Genomic DNA, 19101 nt, shown 5'->3' on the forward strand with positions numbered 1-19101 from the left:
ATACCAAAAAATGTGGTTCTTAATGAGGTTAACATGATGATTCATTTGCTTTATCACATAATCATCACTTTAAGTGTCTCAAAATAATACCCTTACTAGTAACAACAATCGGAGAAGGCAATGGCACCCCACTCCAGTACTCTTGCCTGGAAAATCCCATGGATGGAGGAGCCTGGTAGGCTGCAGTCCATGAGGTTGCTAAGAGTTGGACATGACTAAGCGGCTTCACTTTCACTTTTCACTTTAATGCATTGGAGAAGGAAATGGCAACCCACTCCAGTGTTCTTGCCTGGAGAATCCCAGGGACGGCGGAGCCTGGTGGGCTGCCGGTCTATGGGGTCGCACAGAGTCGGACACGACTGAAACGACTTAGCAGCAGCAGCAGCAGCAGTAACAACAATATGATTATTTAAAACAATTTAAGCCTTTTTATTGTAGAATGTATAGTCAGGTGCGTGTGCATGCTCGGTTATGTCCATCTCATTATGTCCGCAGTGAGACAGACATAACTGAGCATGCACACGCACGTGACTCCTCTGTCAGTGTAGCCCACTCACCAGGCTCCTCTGTCCATGGAATTTTCTAGGCAAGAATACTGAAGTAGGTTGCAGTTTCCTCCTCTAAGGAATCTTCCTGACCCAGGGATTGAACCAGAGTCTCCTGAATGGGTAGGCAGATTGTTTACCACTGTGCCGACAGGGAAGCCAATTTTACTGTGTTTTCAAGTCATGTGGGATAGTTTTGAGTTGTTATGCTACTATCTCTACATTGATTTTTACTTGAGATGTTTAGGGATTGTTGGTGCTGCTGCTTTTTAAATTTTGTTTTATAAAACAGCTATATGATTCCAAAGTCAAATCTACATGTAGCAATATATTTAAAGAAATCTAACTCCTTATTATCCCTTATACTCTGTTCTTTTCCCTGCCTTCTCCTCGTATATAAGCTTAGAATTAAAAAAATAACAAACCCTTTCATTTAAAAATGTAAGTATTAAGTAAATTTGTGACTCCCTCTTTTAAAAAAGATAGATGGTGATATTTATTACACACTTTTCTCCACCTGCCTTTTATACTTATTATTTTCTTGTGATCACTGCATGGCATTGTAGGAAATTCTCTCTCTTTGATACTTACAGCTGTGTAATACTCTATTGTATACATACCATAATTTAGCCCCCTCCTGATGGATATTTGGGTTATTTCTCATTATTTGCTATAATAAATAACATAATGGTAAGTAGCCTTGTGCACTAACATTTTATTTTTTGCTAGTGTTTCTGGATCAAAGGGTTAAATGCATGTATATACATATAAATATGTAACATTGCTGCTACTGCTAAGTCGCTTCAGTCATGTCCGACTCTGTGCAACCCCATAGACGGCGGCCCACCAGGCTCCCCTGTCCCTGGGATTCTCCAGGCAAGAACACTGTAGTGGGTTGCCATTTCCTTCTCCTGTAACGTTGCTAGATATTGCCAAATTTTCCTTCTGAAGATTGTACCATTTTATGTTCCCACTAGCAATGTTTGAGGGCGCCAGCAACCTCGCTAACAGAATATGTTGTCAAATTTAGTGTAGTTTTTAATCTACTTTTCCCTTATGAGTGAGATTGATCAACGTTTGTATTTTTAAGGACCATTTGAGTTTATTTTTCAATGAATAGTCCACTTATCCACTTTTGTAGCAAGTTATCCTTTTCTGGTGGGGTTTTTTTTTTTTTTTTGGCCTCACTTTGAAGCATGTGGGATCCCAGTTGCCTGACCAGGGATTGAACCCATACCCCCTGTAGTGGAAGCACAGAGCCCCAATCACTGGATCACCAGAGAAGTCCCATCCTTTTTCTTCTGTTTTTTTTTTTTTTTTTTTTTAATATATACGTTAGGGATATTAACTCTTCGTCTATTAAATAAGTTGCAGACGTCGTTCTCAGCTCTTTTCTTTTTGTATGATGCTGTGTTTTGGCCACACTCATGTTGTGGTGGTTTTTTTTGTTACACACTCAGAATTTTATTTGTGTAATACAAAATCTTTTCCTTTATCGCTTATGAATTTTGAGTCATGGTTAAAGACTTCCCCACACTTAGGCAGTAGAAGAATTCACTTGTGTTTTCTTCTAAACACTTGTATGGTTGGGCTCTTAAAATTGAGCAGTAAAGAAGCAACTCAGTTAAAAAGCGGGAAAAAGATCTGAACTGATACCTCACCAATGAAGAAATATAAAGGAGATGATAAACATGAAAAGATGCAGAACATCAAGTATCATTTAAGGAATTTCAAACTATAACAATGAGAGAACCACCGTAAACTGTTAGAATGGCTAAAATCTAAAACACCAAATGCAAGGATATGGAACAACAGAAACTCATCTGTTACTAGTGAGAATACAAAATAGTACAGCTACTTTGGAACAGTTATGCAGTTTCCTAAAAAAGTAAACATAGTCTTAAGGAATTCCCTGGTGGTCTAGTGGTTAGGACTCAGAGCTCTCACTGCCTGCAGCCTGGCTTCAATGCCTGGTCAGGGAATGAGGATCCCACAAGCTGTGCAGCCAAAAAAAAAAAAAGAAGTAAACATAGTCTTAACCATAGGATCCAGCAGTATTTACCTAAAGTAAAATAAAAATACTTTATGTCCACACAGACACCTGCATGCAGATGTTTATAGCAGCCTTATTCACAATTGCCAAAAAGGTGGAAGAAACAGAGGTGTCCTTCAGTATATAAATGGATAAACAAACTGGTACTTCCATACAATAAAATATTATTCCGTGGGGGCTGAGGGGAAATGAGTTCTCAAGTCATGAAAAGACACAGAGGAAACAAAAAGAAAAGACACAGAGGAACCTTAGATGAATATTAAGTGAAAGAAACCAGTCTGAAAAGCTTCTATACCTGACTCCAACTATATGCCTTTCTGAAAAAGGCAAAACTATAGGAGATAGTATAAAGATCAGTGGTTGCCAAGGATGGGGTTAGAGGGGAGAGAACAAATGGAGCATGGAACTTTTAGGGCAGTGGAACTCTTCTTTATGGCACTATGATGATAGATACATAACATTATGTATTTGACAAGACCCATAGAGTGTATGACAAAGAGTGAACCCTAATGTAAGCTGTGGGCTTTAGTTAATAATAATGCAGTTATAACATGTGCACAACACTGCAAGATGTTAGTAACAGGGAAGTGGGTGTTGTGAAGGGAGTATAGGAACTGTCCATACATACTTTCTATACAGTTTTCCTGTAAACCTAAAGCTAAGAAATAGGGTCTACGAGGGTTTTTCTTTGTTTTTATTTATTTTTTAACTTTCTTTTGCTCTTTGTTTTGAAATTCCTTTCTCAGTACAAAATTCTGTATGCAGTTAAGTCAGTTCCTCAACTCTCTTTTCTGTTCCATTCATCTTAAACATACTACTCAAAATTGTATCATGCAAACTCAGGGAGATAGTGAAGGACAGGGATGCCTGGTGTGCTACAGTTCATAGGGTCACAAACAGACATGACTGAGCGACTGAACAACAAGAGATAGTATATTTTAATCTGAAGAGGTGGTCTCTTTGTTGCTCTTTTTCAGGATTTTCACAGATTTTCTTGTTTACCTGTTTTTCCAAAAGAACTTTATAATCAGCTTCATAAAACTGAAATTTTATCAAATTTATAAATGAATTTGAGGGGATGTGATTAACATCTTTGTGTTGTTGAGTGTTGTTATTCAAGAACACAGTTACTGTCTTGTAAGCTTTTGGACAAACTGATTCAGTAGTTCTTGCTGGGCTTTTGTTTGTTTGTTACATCTTTATGTAACAATCACAGGCATCTGTGATCCAAGTTTATTCAGGTTTGGGGTGGTTTCTTCAGATTGAGCTGGCCAGCAGTGTTTGTTTATACATTCCTCTAAGTGTTTTCAGTAATAACATTTGTGTAATTGGCAGAGCAGTATAAATTCAGATTACTCTTGAGTGGAGGATTATCTGTACTGCAGATATTCTTTTAGAAGCAAATCTGTGAGTGTGTGTGTGCGCGTGCGTGCTGGGTCGTGTCCGACTCTTTGCAATCCCATGGACTATAGCCCTGCAGGCTCCTCTGTCCGTGGAATTTTTCAGCCAAGAATACTGAAGTAGATTGCCATTTCCTTCTCCAGGGGACCTTCCCCACCAAGGGATCAAACTTGCCTCCAGCATTGTAGGCGAATTCTTACTGCTGTGCCACTGGGGAAACCCTGCCTGTCTTTGAGGTGAATATTGGTAGATTAATTTTGTCAATTTTCTTTTGGGCCAGTTAACAGTCTTTTAATATATTTAGGAAATCTTAGTGGCCATTTATCTATATTATATTTTTTCTTAAAATGAATAGCAGAAAATAAGTAATAAAACTGAAGGTTTGATGTTAATGCTTCCAGTTGTATATGTGTATCTTTAAACTCTTATTTCATGAAAGTGTCAGTTTCTTGGAATAAATTTAGCAGAGAAAATGTTTTCATGCTAAATATCTGGGGAATTTTTTTTTCAGTATGTATGCATGTGTATATGTATTAATGTTTATAAATTCCTGTTGGAGTTGAATGTTGTTGTTCAGTCCATATGTCATGTCCAGCTCTTTGCAGCCCCACAGGTTATAGCACAACAGGCTCCCCAGTCCTTCACCATCTCCCGGAGTTTACTTAAACTCATGTGCATTGAGTCACTGATGCTATCCATCCATCTCATCCTCTGCTGCCCCTTTCTCCTTTTGCCTTCATTCTTTCCCAGCATCAGAGTCTTTTCCAGTGAATCAGCAGTTTGCATCAGGTGTCAGTACTGGAGCTTCAGCTTCAGCATCAGTCCTTCCAGTGACGATTCAGGGTTGATTTCCTTTAGGATTGACTGGTTTGATCTCCTTGCTGTCCAAGGGACTCTGAAGGTTCTTCTCCAGCACCACAGTTCGAAACCATCAATTCTTCAGTGCTCAGCTTTCTTTATGGTCCAACTCTCATATCTGTACATGACTACTGGAAAAACCATATTTTTGCCTAGACGGACCTTTGTTGGTAAAGTGATGTCTCTGCTTTTTAATACACTGTCTAGGTTTGTAATAGGTTTCCTTCCATGGAGCAAAGGTATTTTAATTTCATGGCTATAATTACTGTCTGCAGTGGAGTTAAATCAAACCAAAAAATCCACCACACTCAATTAACCGTCCACTCTATCTGCATTGCCTCTACCCTAGTTTATACTTACATTTCAATATACTTTGAACTATTTCAGTGACTGTACCAATGCTCCTAGTTTCAAGTTTCTCTCCTCTTCAATTTAGCCTAATTCTTAATTTTTCCAGAATCTTTCTAGCAAAGATTTGATCATGTCACTCATTAAGATTTTTAATTTGCTTTGTATTGATTAAAGCAGCATGAAATCTTTCTTTACTTTTCATGATCTGACTCCTATTTCACTGTTTAACTCTATAATATTCATTCTACCCTTTATATTTCTATTCCAGTGATATTTTTTAGTTTCCTTAACATGACATTCTTTATCATTCCTCTGTGCCTCCATGCATATTCCTCTATTGTCTTGAAACACCTCCTTCCACTAGTTTTCAGCTCAGAACTTTGATATCATCCTGAGTCCCCTGGAACACTTGGATTTGTTTACTACTGGTATATGGTCATTGTCATAATAATTTAATTATTTACAAGTCTTTTTACTCCACAAAGTTATTGGGAATCAGAACTGTGATTTCTTTGTGGTGCTTGCCACATGATGTCAATTATTTGTTGAGTGAATTTAATAATTCACCAGAAATTTCACTTCCCAGAGGGGTTTTGTTGTAGTGATGGGCTTCTCTAGCTGTGCTCAGTCTTATCTCCCAAGGCGTGTGGAATCTTAGTTCCTTGACTAGGAATCGAGCCTATGTCTTCTGCATTTGAAGGTGGATTCTTAACCACTGAATTAACCAAAGACTTAATCAGGGAAGTCCCAGTGCAGTTGTTCCTGATGTTTATGTTTGTTAAACCAATTCCTGTGGCTTTAAGTATCCCTTTTTAAGGAGGAAGGGAAAAACAAAAAAAATCAATTTATTTGATTCCTAGAAAACAAACTGATTGTAGTACTTCAGAACCTTTTAAGCAAGTTCAAATTCATCTCACAATATATTAAAAATGTGTTTTTCCCCCAGTTTTTCAAACATGGTAAAATACATAGAAAATTTACCATCTTAGCAATTTTTAAGTATACAATTTAGTAATAACAAACACATCTGTAATGTTGTGCGACCATTATCATTCATCTTCAAAACTCTTTTTATCTTGTGAAATTGAAATTACACCCATTAGACAGTAACTCCCATTTCCCCTCTAGCCCAGGGCAGCCACCAGTTTACTGTCTTTCTCTATGATTTAGAGTACTCCAAATACTTCATAGAGGTGGAATCATGTAGTATTTGTCTTTTTATGACTGGCTTGTTTTTTTCAGCATAATATTCTGAAAGTTCATCATTCTTGTAGGATATTGCAAAAGTTTCTTCTTTTTAAAGGCTGAATAATGCTCCATTTTACGTATACATACATTGTGCTTATTTGCCTTATCTGCTAATGGACACTGGGTTATTTCCCATCTTAGCTTCTGTGGACGGTGCTGCTGTGAACATGGGTGTACAGGTATCTCTTCAAGCCTGCGTTTATTTTAGGTATACACGTGGGAGTGGAATTGCTGTGTCATGTAGTAGTTCTGTTTTTGATTTATTGATGAGCTGCACATTGTTTTACACAGTTGCTGTAACATTTTACATTCCCACCAGTGGTGCACAGGGTTCTAGTTTCACCACATCCTGGCCAGCACTTTTCATTTCCTGTTTTTTCAATAGTAGCCATATTAACAGGTGTTAAGTGGTACCTTATAGTTTTGATTTGCATTTCCCTAATGATTGGTGATGTTGAACATCGTTTCATGTGTTTGTTGGTTATTTGTGTATCTTCTTTGCCAAAATGTCTGGTCAAGTCCTTTGCCTAATCAAGTTGTGTTTTTGTTGTTGTTTTAAGAGTTCTCTATATTCTGAATGTTAATTCCTTATCAAATACATAATTTAAAAATATATTCTCCCATTCTGGGGTTGTCTTTTTACTCTGGATAGTGTCTTTTGTTGTACTAATTTTAAATATTGTCACAAAGTCCAGTTTGTCTCTTTTCTTTTATTGCCTTTGCCTTTGGTGTCACTTTGAAGAAATCATTCCTAGGACTTCCCTGGTGGTCCAGTGGTTAAGGCTCTGAACTTCCAAATCAGGGTCCACAGGGAAACTAAGATCCTTCATGCCATGCAGCCAATTTAAAGAAACGAAAGAAAAATCATTCCCAAATCCAGTGTCAGGAAGTTTTTAGCTTATGTTTTTTCCTAAGTGTTTTATAGCTTTAGGTTTTACTTTTGGGTCTTGGATCCATTTTGAGTTAATTTTTATATATGGTGTTAGGTGGGCTTCCCTGGTGGCTCAGATGGCAGAGAATCCGCCTGTAGTGCGGGATACCTGGATTCGATCCCAGGGGAAGATCCCCTGGAGGAGGGCATGGCAACCCGCTCCAGTATTCTTGCCTGGAGAGTCTCCATGGACAGAGGAGCCTGGTGGGTTACAGCCCATGGGGTCACAAAGAGTAAGACATGACTAAGCACATGGTGTTAGGTAAATGAGAAGGAAAAGCAACTCCTCTGTGTTTCTCTTTTACTCGAAACAGATGTGTGGGGTTTTCCACACATCAAGCAGTTCTCCCACATTCAATTTAGTTCTATTTGGATTCTGTCTACCTGAAGTTAGCATCAGATCCCACAAGTTAAGCGCTCAGCCCCACAAGACTGCCCTCACTTCCAGTGCCACCTGAACTTTTTACTGACCAGGTATAAATTGTGTTTCACATGACCCCCATTTGGGGTTTGATAATTTGCTAGAATGGTTCACAGACCTCAGGGATTCACTTTTGTTGATTGATTTATTAAAAAAGATATAATAAAGGATACAAGAATACATGTCTCAATTGATTTTAGTAGATAGCTATCATACAAAGTAGTTTCTAGAAATTGATAACAGAAATAAAACTGAAAATTTCATGAATTTACGTAAATAGCACACTTAACCAATGGATGAACAGAAATAAAATTGAAAATTTCATGAATTTATGTAAATAGCGCACTTAACCAATGGATGAAAGAAATAATCACAAGGGAAATTAGAAAATATGTAGAAATGAATGAGAATGAAAATACAGTGTGCCAAAACTTACAGGATGCAGCACACGATGCTTGGGGAGTGGTAGGGGGCATTTGTAGCTTTTAAACATGAATGTTAAAAAACACAAAAGATCTTCAATTTTAAAAAGTAATAATAAAAGGTCTTTCTGGCATTTCAGTGGTTAAGATTCCATGCTCCAGTGCATGGGGCACAGGTTTGATCCCTGATCAGGGAACTAAGATCCTGCATGCTGCCAAAATTCAAAATACAATGTAGTACAGTACAGTACAATACCAGAAGATTTCAAATCAACAACCTAACTTTATAATTTAAGAAACTAGAAGAGAAAGAACAGACTAAACTCAGAGCTAGTGGAAGGAAGGAAATGTAAAGGAGAGAGCCTAGGTAAACAGTAGAGAGAATAGAAAAATAAGACTGAAAATCAGTGAAATCAAAAATTGGTCTTTTGAAATCAACAAAATTGACAAACTTTTTAGCTAGGTGGAATGAGGAAAAAACAAGATTCAAATTACTAAAACCAGAAAGGAAAATGGGGGAACTTCCCCAGTGGTTCAGAGGTTAGGGCTCTGTTCTTCCACTGAAGGGGTCATGCGTTCAGTCCCTGGTTGGGAAACTAGGGTCTGGCATGTCCCACGGCCAAAAGAAATAAAAATGGGGACGTTACCAATTCTGTTAAAAAAAAAAGTTCTGAAGTGAGTACTGTGAACAATTGAATGCCAACAAATTAGATAACCTAGATGAGATAGACAAATTCCAAGAAATACAAAACCTACCAAGGCTAAGTCACAAAGAAATAGAAAATCTGAATAGACCTGTAACTAGTAAGGAGATTGAATCCATAGTTAAAACTCTCCCAAAAAAAACCTTGGACCAGTAGCTTCACTGGTGAATTGTACCAAACATTTGAAGAACTGAAAAGGAGGGAACACATTCTAAGTCATTCTTTGAAGCCAGCATTAGCCTGATTCTCAAATACTACTAGAAGACTGCAGACCAGTATCCCTTATGAACATTAATGCAAAAATCCTCAAGCAAATACTACTAAACTGAATTCAACAGCATATTAAAGGGAGTATACACCATGACCAATGGGATATATCTCTGGAATGCATGAGTGGTTCAATATATGAAACAATCCACTTAATACTTCACATTAAAAAATGAAGGGGAAAAATCCACATGGTCATCTTAATTGATGTACAAATGTCTTTCTTGTCCTCATAAACTAAGGTTCATTATAACATTCTCACTTTTAATGTTTCCTTCATGTTTCTTAAAAATAATAGCTAAATTGAGCATTGTACACTTAACTTTTTACAACCTAGTGAGTTAATGAGTATTTTTATTTACATTTTACCAGTAAAGAAACTGAAACTCAGAAAGATGTTAAAGGGCACCAAGCTAGTGAATGGTAGAGAAGGATTGTTGAAGACTCGAGTGTCTTCTAAATTTGCGACAAAGTTCCATCCCTTATTCCACCTACTCTTAATTGCTTGGATAAATATTGTGGGTTTGTTTAAGAAGCTACTGTGTGGGTATGGTTAGCTTTTGATTCACATGGAACATTAGTTTGACATCTCTTGATGGTCTATACCTGTGGTTCACAAACAGTTCTGTAGGAAAATTCTTCAAATGGATATTAGTTTGAGTTCTTTAAAAAAAAAAAAACAAAAAACCTCCTTTATGTGAGGTTAAAGGGTTTTTTTTTTCCTTTTAACTGAAGGCAAGAGTTTTCAAAGCCTTTTAAAAAAAAATGTATTGGGAATTTCCAGGAAGGAGATTTGATAAGCAGCGTTTTCCAGTTTTACTTGACACCAAACTATATTCAAAGAACATATCTATACTGATTATTTGTTGACTCTAGGCATATAGGAAAATAATTTTATGTACATTTATGAGCTGTTACTTAGCTGCCTGTAGATACACTGACAGAGAAGACAATGGCAACCCACGCCAGTACTCTTGCCTGGAACATCCCATGGGCGGAGGAGCCTGGAAGGCTGCAGTCCATGGGGTTGCTAAGAGTTGGACACGACTGAGCGACTTCACTTTCACTTTTCACTTTCATGCATTGGAGGAGGAAATGGCAACCCACTCCGGTGTTCTTGCCTGGAGAATCCCAGGGACGGGGGAGCCTGGTGGGCTGCCATCTATGGGGTCACACAGAGTCGGACACGACTGAAGCGACTTAGCAGCAGATACAATGAAGAAAGAAGAGACTGGGAATAAGATGGGATAGTTCTGCTATTCTCTTGCTCTGTGACTTGGGAAAGCTTGTTCACTTTGCTAAGCCTTAGTTTCCTTTTATGCAAAACGAGGGGGTTGAAATATTGTGTTCACTTTATCATTGCTTTAATGTGAAAACAGAAAAAAATTCCAGATGTTTTATTCTCAGTTAAACAAACATTTTGTTGAAAATTTCCAAATTGAGAATTTATTGAAAACTTCTTGTTTTCTAACATGAATTAATTAAATAATTAATAATGAATTAATTAAATAATAACATAGGAGACAACCTGGACTTCAGAGATTGTTACTCAAGGTTTCAATCTTGGCTGTACCACTTATTATTCTTAAATAAGGATATTCTTACACAAAGTACATGCCCTCTTGAATACTTGGGTTTCTCAGTGGTGAAAATGAGGACTTTATTACTTACAGTGCTTATTACATAGGAATAAGTGCTTAGTAAGTGGAATCTGCAGGTATTTAATTTGGTAAATCAGTAATTAAATGTAAATAATAAAGATTGAGTATAAAAGCTTTAGTTACACATTAGAGCCTAGGTTGAAAGCCTGGCCTTTCACTTCCTGAAAGGACTTCACTTTCCATTTCTCCTGCTGCTACCAAAGAGGGCATATTGCTTATTGTATAAAGCAAAGCTCTCTGTGTTGGAGGAAGGAGAGAACAGAGATCTCTGCTTTTTGCTAAGTTTCTCTCTGGGAATAACTGAAAACAAATGTTAAAATATGCATCCTCACTAGGAATAAAACTACCATCAGTTCAGTTGCTCAGTCGTGTCCGACTCTTGGTGACCCCATGATTTGCAGCACGCCAGGCCTCCCTTGTCCATCACCAACTCCCGGAGTTTACTCAAACTCATGTGCATCGAGTCAGTGATGCCGTCTAGCCATCTCATCCTCTGTCGTCCCCTTCTCCTGTCCCCAATCCCTCCCAGCATCAGAGTCTTTTCCAATGAGTCAGCTCTTCGCATGAGGTGGCCAAAGAACTGGAGTTTCAGCTTTAGCATCAGTCCTTCCAATGAACACCCAGGACTGATCTCCTTCAGAATGGACTGGTTGGATCTCCTTGCAGTCCAAGGGACTCTCAAGAGTCTTCTCCAACACCACAGTTCAAAAGCATAATTCTTGGGCGCTCAGCTTTTTTCACAGTCCAACTCTCACATCCATACATGACCACTGGAAAAACCATAGCCATGACTAGACGGACCTTGGTTGGCAAAGTAATGTCTCTGCTTTTTAATATGCTATCTAGGCTGGTCATAGATTTTCTTCCAAGGAGTAAGCATCATTTAATTTCAAGGCTGTAATCATCATCTGCAGTGATTTTGGAGCCCCCAAAAATAAAGTCTGACATTGTTTCCACTGTTTCCCCATCTATTTCCCATGAAGTGATGGGACCAGATGCCATGATCTTCGTTTTCTGAATGTTGAGCTTTAAGCCAACTTTTTGACTCTCCACTTTCACTTTCATCAAGAGGCTTTTGAGTTCCTCTTCACTTTCTGCCATAAGGGTGGTGTCATCTGCATATCTGAGGTTATTGGTATTTCTCCCAGCAATCTTGATTCCAGCTTGTGCTTCCTCCAGCCCAGCGTTTCTCATTATGTACTCTGCATAGAAGTTAAATAAGCAGGGTGACAATATACAGCCTTGACGTACTCCTTTTCCTATTTGGAACCAGTCTGTTGTTCCATGTCCAGTTCTAACTGTTGCTTCCTGACCTGCATATAGGTTTCTCAGGAGGCAGGTCAGGTGGTCTGGTATTCCCATCTCTTTCAGAATTTTCCACAATTTATTGTGATCCACACAGTCAAAGGCTTTGGCATAGTTAATAAAGCAGAAATAGATGTTTTTCTAGAACTCTATTCCTTTTTCCATGATCCAGCGAATGTTGGCACTTTGATCTCTGGTTCCTCTGCCTTTTCTAAAACCAGCTTGAACATCTGGAAGTTCACAGTTCATGCATTGCTGAAGCCTGGCTTGGAGAATTTTGAGCATTACTTTACTAGCATGTGAGATGAGTGCAGTTGTGCGGTAGTTTGAGCATTCTTTGGCATTGCACTACTGGGCATATACCCTGAGGAAACCAGAATTGAGAAAGACGCATGTACCTCGGTGTTCATTGCAGCACTATTTACAATACCTAGAACATGGAAGCAACCTAGATGTTCGTTGGCAGATGAATGGATAAGGAAATTGTGGTACATATACACAGTGGAATATTACTCAGCTATTAAAAAAAGGGAATGCATTTGAGTCCGTTTCAATGAGGTGGATGAACCTAGAGCCTATTACCGGAGAAGGCAATGGCACCCCACTCCAGTACTCTTGCCTGGAAAATCCCATGGACGGAGGAGCCTGGTAGGCTGCAGTGCATGGGGTCGCTGCCAGTCGGACATGACTGAGCGACTTCACTTTCATGCATTGGAGAAGGAAATGGCAACCCACTCCACTGTTCTTGCCTGGAGAATCCCAGGGACGGGGGAGCCTGGTGGGCTGCCGTCTCTGGGGTCGCACAGAGTCGGACATGACTGAAGCGACTTAGCAGCAGTAGCAGCAGCAGAGCCTATTACACAGAGTGAAGTAGTCAGAAAAAGACAAATACCATATATTAACACATACATATGGAATCTAGAAAGATGGTACCAACTATCCTATGTGCAGAGCAGCAAAGGAGACAGACATAAAGAACAGGCTTTTAGACTCAGTGGGAGAAGGAGAGGGTGGAGTGATTTGAGAGTATAGCATTGAAACATACATTACCATATGTAAAATAGATAGGCAGTTGGAGTTTGATGTATGATGCAGGGAACCCAAAGCAAGAGCCCTGGACAACCGGGGTCGGGTGGGGAGTGAGGGGGATTCAGAAGGGAAGGGACACGTGTATGCCTGTGGCCAGTTTGAGTTGATGTATAGCAAAAACCATTAAAATATTGTAATTATCCTCCAATTAAAATAAATATTAAAAAAAAAATGTATCCTCAACAAGCTAGAGCCGAGCCCAGTGAAATTTAGAGAGTGCTTAGATTTCAACTGAGATTTTGCCCCAACCTCCTACAGTGTTTGTTATATATATATATATATAAACAGATGAGATGTGGAAAGAAACACTTCTTAGGAAAGCACTCTAGTGATTACATTAGAGTAATTAAGTCTAGTTGCACAGTCCCTTTCCAAGTAGTTGAATGATATATATCTGGTTGTGATACCTTCCTTGAGTTACGCTTAAGCAAGAGATCAAGGATCAGAATATTTCAGAAGTAGGTTGCCAAGTAATGTTGACATCCTGTTATCAACCGACTTGGGAAAGGAGGAAATTAGACCAAGGCTGGAGTAGAAGGATATCAAATAGTTCACACACTTCCCTCTAATCTCCCTTATGCATTTCGCTGTTTAGAGATTGATTGGAGTTCAGGGTACTAATGCTGTCAGGCTGTTGTTACTGTTGAGTTGCTAAGTCCTCTCCAACTCTTTGCAACCCCATGGACTATAGCTGGTATACCAGGCTCCTCTGTCCATTGGGTTTTTCAGGCAAGAATACTGGACTGGGTTGCCATTTCCTTCTCCAGGGGATCTTCTTGAACCAGATATCCAACCCTGGTCTCCTGCACTGCAGGTTGATTTTTTTTTTTTTTTTTAACCACTGAGCCACCTTCTGTTACACTTGTATAAATTAATGAAACTAAGTGTAGCATTTGTGCTACATCCTTGCCATGGGCAGTTCCTGCAAGAGGAATTAGCTCTGGGGGGAGAAGGAAGGGAGAGACCATCGTGGAACCAGGGATGATTCTCAGTAAGACAGACTTGGGTAAACCGGCCCGAGTAGGGGATTTGTGGTAGACACTGGTCCTGAAAGATTAGAGGGTGCCGAAGTTAAAATTTTCTACATATTGAAGCTATTTTTCCAATGCCATCTCATGTCACCTCAGATGTCAGTAGATCTTAGTGTAAAAGCAAAATTCTAAAGAGCAAGCCAGTTAGATGAGATTACAGATTTAGTTGACCTTCAGTGAGCACTTAACTGTGTACCTGAATTAGTGTGGAGGGTCTTCCACATAATTCTTTTTTAAAGAGTCTTGATATTTTCAACTGATACTGGGTATGATGATACCCATAGGATTGTTGAGGAAAATATATAATTCCTTACACAAAGTAATAATGAACAGTACTTAAAAACTACCGAGTGATGAAGTAAAAGTTGATCATTGACATGAGAACAGAGTGTTCATTTAAATATTTTCTACTGTATGCTAAGGTGCTGCATTGGATCTAGGGGATATAGAGAGAAGTGGGTTCTCTTCTCGAAAGTTTTTAAAAATTATTTACTTATTTGACTGCACTGGGTCTTCATTGCTTTGCTCAGGCTTTCTCTAGTTATGGCAAACAGGGCTATTCCTCTTGTGGTGTGCCAGCTTCTCATTGCGGTGGCTTCTTTTATTGCAGAGCAGAGGCTCTCGGGTGCGCAGGCTTCAGTAGTTGTGGCTTGTGGGCTCTAGAGCACAGGCTTAATAGTTGTGGCGCACCTGCTGAGTTGTTCTTCAATGTGAAAGATCTTCCCGGACGAGGGATCGAACCCGTGTCCCCTGCATTGGCAGACAGATTCTTATGCTTTGTGCCAGTTCCTTTTAAGAGAATTACAGGAGCCTCCCTGGTGGCTCAGTGGTAAAGAATCTGCCTGCCAATGCAGGAGACAATGGGTTTGATCTCTGGTCCAGGAAGATGACACATGATTCTGAGCAACTAAGCCAGTGTGCCACAGCTATTGAGCCTGCACTTGAGAACCTGGGAGCCGCAGCTACTGAGCCCACATGCTGTACCTGCCGAAGCCTGTGTGCCTGGGGACCGGGCTTCACAATAAAAGAAGCCACTGTGATGAGAAGCCCACGAACTGCAACTAGGGAGTATCCTTGGCTGGTGGCAACTGAAGAGAAACCCACAGAGCATCGGAGACCCAGCAGGGCCGAAAATAATAAATAAATAAATAAAATTTAAACAATTACAGCCTGTTGGGTTCTAAAGAAATTAGTTTGGGAGGAGCTTGAAACCAATAACTGAAGTTATTAAATATAATGTTCCCTCAGCTTCTCTGTTTTACTTCTCTTCTGTATGTGCTTAGAGCTAAATGTGTTGGAGGTGAGGAGAAAATTGGTAGCAAAGCTTATGTAGTGTCTCAAGCTATACCTGTTATAGTCTTTCTTTTTGAAGAAAGCTGGCATTGCAAAACTTAATTGGCATGAAATGATTATTGGCTTGAGACATACTTAGCTTTTGACTCACATTGAAACCAACCCTAATCAATATAAATTGGAATGGTCCTTTTAAAGTGCATTTTAGTGCGTTTTAGCAGTATGTGTCAAGAACATAAAAATATGTACATTCCTTGGCCTGTAATTTTTAGCTGGATCCTCGGGGGGAAATCCTCAATACAGAGAAACTTTATAAACAGAAGTGTTCATGAGAATGGTATTTTAATAGCAAAAAATCAGAAGCAGTTACAGCATCTGTATGTCAATTGTTTTTGCCAATTGACATATTATGTGACAATTAAAATGATTATGAACTTTAATTCATAAGGGAATATTCTGCAAATAGGTATTTTTAACTACTAGCTTAGCCTCTAGTTAGAATATTTGGAGTTTAAATTTTCAAAAAAAACTCAGGGTATTAATGTACAGTGAAAATGTCTAGAGGGTTTCACTTAATAGCGATGATTATTGAAGCTTATCCTAAAAGGTCTTTTTAACTTGGACAGCCTTTTTCTGTAACCTTTTAAGCCCTTACTATGTGCCAGGGGTGGGCATGTGTGCGCGTGTGCGTGAGTGCACATGCGCTTGCTCAGTGTGTCTGACTTTGAGACACCATGGACTGTAGCCCACCAGGCTCATCTGTCCATGGAATTTTCCAGGCAAAAATACTGGAGTGGGTTGCCATTTCCTTCTCCAGAGGATCTTTCTGACCGAGAGATCTAAACTGCATCTCTTGTGTACAAGGTACTGGGGAGCATTATATAGAGATGAATCACATTCCTTTTTCTTAAGGAGCCTGCATCCTGTAATAAGGCAGTAGAATGAGTTTACGTAAACAGCCATAATAGATGATAGAAAATGATAGGTGAATAAGCGAGGTAGAAAATATTTTTGGTAAAGACCCAGTGGTCATTCATACCCTGAGAAGAAGGTAAAAGTAAAGTCCAGTTCTTAAAGAGAATATATAGAGAAGTGGAACCCTGACATACCAGTTCTCTGCAGTGGACAGCAAAGTAATCAAAAGTTAAAGGAGATTCTATTACTAGCTTGGTACAAAAGTAGTTGTAGTTTCAAACTGTGAATTTAAAAAATTTTTTTATCTGGCTGCACCAGGTCTTAGTTGTGGCTTTCAGGATCTTTGATCTTTAGTTGTGACATGTGGGATCTAATTCCTTGACCAGGGATTGAACCCAGGCCTCCTGCATTGGACCACCAGGGAAGTCCCCGGACTGTGAAATTTAAATCATTATCAGTTCAGTTCAGTCGCTCAGTCGTGTCCAACTCTTTGTGACCCCACGAATCAAAGCATGCCAGGCCTCCCTGTCCATCACCAACTCCCGGAGTTCACTCAGACTCACGTCCATCGAGTCAGTGATGCCATCCAGCCATCTCATCCTCTGTTGTCCCCTTCTCCTCCTGCCCCCAATCCCTCCCAGCATCAGAGTCTTTTCCAATGAGTCAACTCTTTGCATGAGGTGGCCAAAGTACTGGAGTTTCAGCTTTAGCATCATTCCTTCCAAAGAAATCCCAGGGCTGATCTCCTTCAGAATGGACTGGTTGGATCTCCTTGCAGTCCAAGGGACTCTCAAGAGTCTTCTCCAACACCACAGTTCAAAAGCATCAATTCTCTGGCACTCAGTTTTCTTCACAGTCCAACTCTCACATCCATACATGACCACAGGAAAAACCATAGCCTTGACTAGATGAACCTTTGTTGGCAAAGTAATGTCTCTGCTTTTCAATATGCTGTCTAGGTTAGTCATAACTTTCCTTCCAAGGAGTAAGTGTCTTTTAATTTCATGGCTGCAGTCATCATCTGCAGTGATTTTGGAGCCCCAAAAAATAAAGTCGACACTGTTTCCCCATCTATTTCCCATGAAGTGATGGGACCGGATGCTATGATCCTCATTTTCTGAATGTTGAGCTTTAAGCCAACTTTTCACTCTCCTCTTTCACTTTCATCAAGAGGCTTTTTAGTTCCTCTTCACTTTCTGCCGTAAGGGTGGTGTCATCTGCATATCTGAGGTTATTGATATTTCTCCCAGCAATCTTGATTCCAGCTTGTGCTTCATCCAGCCTGGCGTTTTTCATGATGTACTCTGCATATAAGTTAAATAAGCAGGGTGACAATATACAGCCTTGACATACTCCTTTTCCTATTTGGAACCAGTCTGTTGTTCCATGTCCAGTTCTAACTGTAAGTTCAAACACATCTTCATTAATCAGAATAGGAACCATTACAATCAACGCTTTTTTGCCAACAAGAAATAAGTTTGTTTATTCCTGTAGCATAAAAATCCATGCTTTGGGATTCTACGAACTCTTGGAAAGCATTTTCTGCATCCTGCCAGTTGTGGAAGCGTTTGCCCTGCAAAAAGGTGTCGAGATGCTTGAAGAAGTGGTAGTTGGTTGGCAAGAGATCAGGTGAATGTGGTGGATGAGGCACAATTCCATAGCCCCGTTCGTTCAACTTTTGAAGTGTTGGTTGTGTGACCTGCATCGTGCGTTATCATGGAGAAGAATTAGGCCCTTTATGTTGACCAGTGCCAGCTGCAGGTGTTGCAGTTTTCTGTGCATCTCTTTGATTTGCGCGTGCTTCATATGGAATGGTTTTGCCAGGATTCAGAAAGCTGTAGTGGATCACACCAGCAGCAGACCACCAGACAGTGACCATAACCTTTTTTGGTGCAAGTTTGGCTTTGAGAAGTGCTCTGGAGCTTCTTCTCAGTCCAACAACTGAGCTGGTCGTTACTGGCTGTATAAAATGCACTTTTTGTCCCATGTCACAATCCAATAGAGAAATTGTTCACTGTTTCATAAAACAAGAGGAGACAACACTTCAAATTGATTTTTTTTGATTTGCCGTCAGCTCATAAGGCACCCACTTAACGAGCTTTTTCACTTTTACAACTTTCTTCAAATGCCAAATGATCACAGCATGGTTGACTTTGAGTTCTTTGGCAACTTTTTGTGTAGTTGTAAGAGAATCAGCTTCTATGATTGCTTTCAGTTGGTCATTGTTAACTTATGATGGCCAGCCACTATGTTCATCTTCAAGGCGCTTGTCTCCTTTGCAAAATTTCTTGAACCACCACTGCATTTTATGTTCATTAGCAGTTCCTGGGCCAAATGCATTGTGAATGTTGCAAGTTGTCTGCCTGCTTTATGACCCAGTGAGCTCAAATTTAAAAATCACTTGAATTTGCTTTTTGTTTAACATCGTATCCCTAGTTTAAAATAAATATAAAATAAACAGCAAGTAATAAGTCATTAGCAAAAAAAAGTATGAAGTGCACATTAAAATGATGTATAACATCACCACATTTATTTAAGAATGTATTCCGATATCAAACAGCAAAGGTCAACAAAGAAAAACTGCGGTTACTGTTGCACCAACATAG

The 19101-nt window shown here is 39.4% G+C and overlaps 1 protein-coding gene across 4 annotated transcripts in view; it reads left to right on the forward strand.

Moving 5' to 3' along the window:
* Positions 1-19101, forward strand: part of FAF2 (Fas associated factor family member 2) — a 69053-nt gene that overhangs the window by 19413 nt on the left and 30539 nt on the right. The window contains exon 1 of one of the 4 annotated variants that reach the window (XM_070793295.1): positions 1894-4235. The exons of the other annotated variants lie outside the window; for them this stretch is intronic. The gene's annotated coding sequence lies outside the window, so the exon portion shown is untranslated. Of the gene's footprint in view, positions 1-1893; positions 4236-19101 lie in introns of those variants that run through there. 4 annotated transcript variants of the gene reach the window in all.

Source organism: Bos indicus, chromosome 7 (genome assembly GCF_029378745.1).
Source record: "Bos indicus isolate NIAB-ARS_2022 breed Sahiwal x Tharparkar chromosome 7, NIAB-ARS_B.indTharparkar_mat_pri_1.0, whole genome shotgun sequence".
NCBI classification, from domain to species: Eukaryota; Metazoa; Chordata; class Mammalia; order Artiodactyla; family Bovidae; genus Bos; species Bos indicus.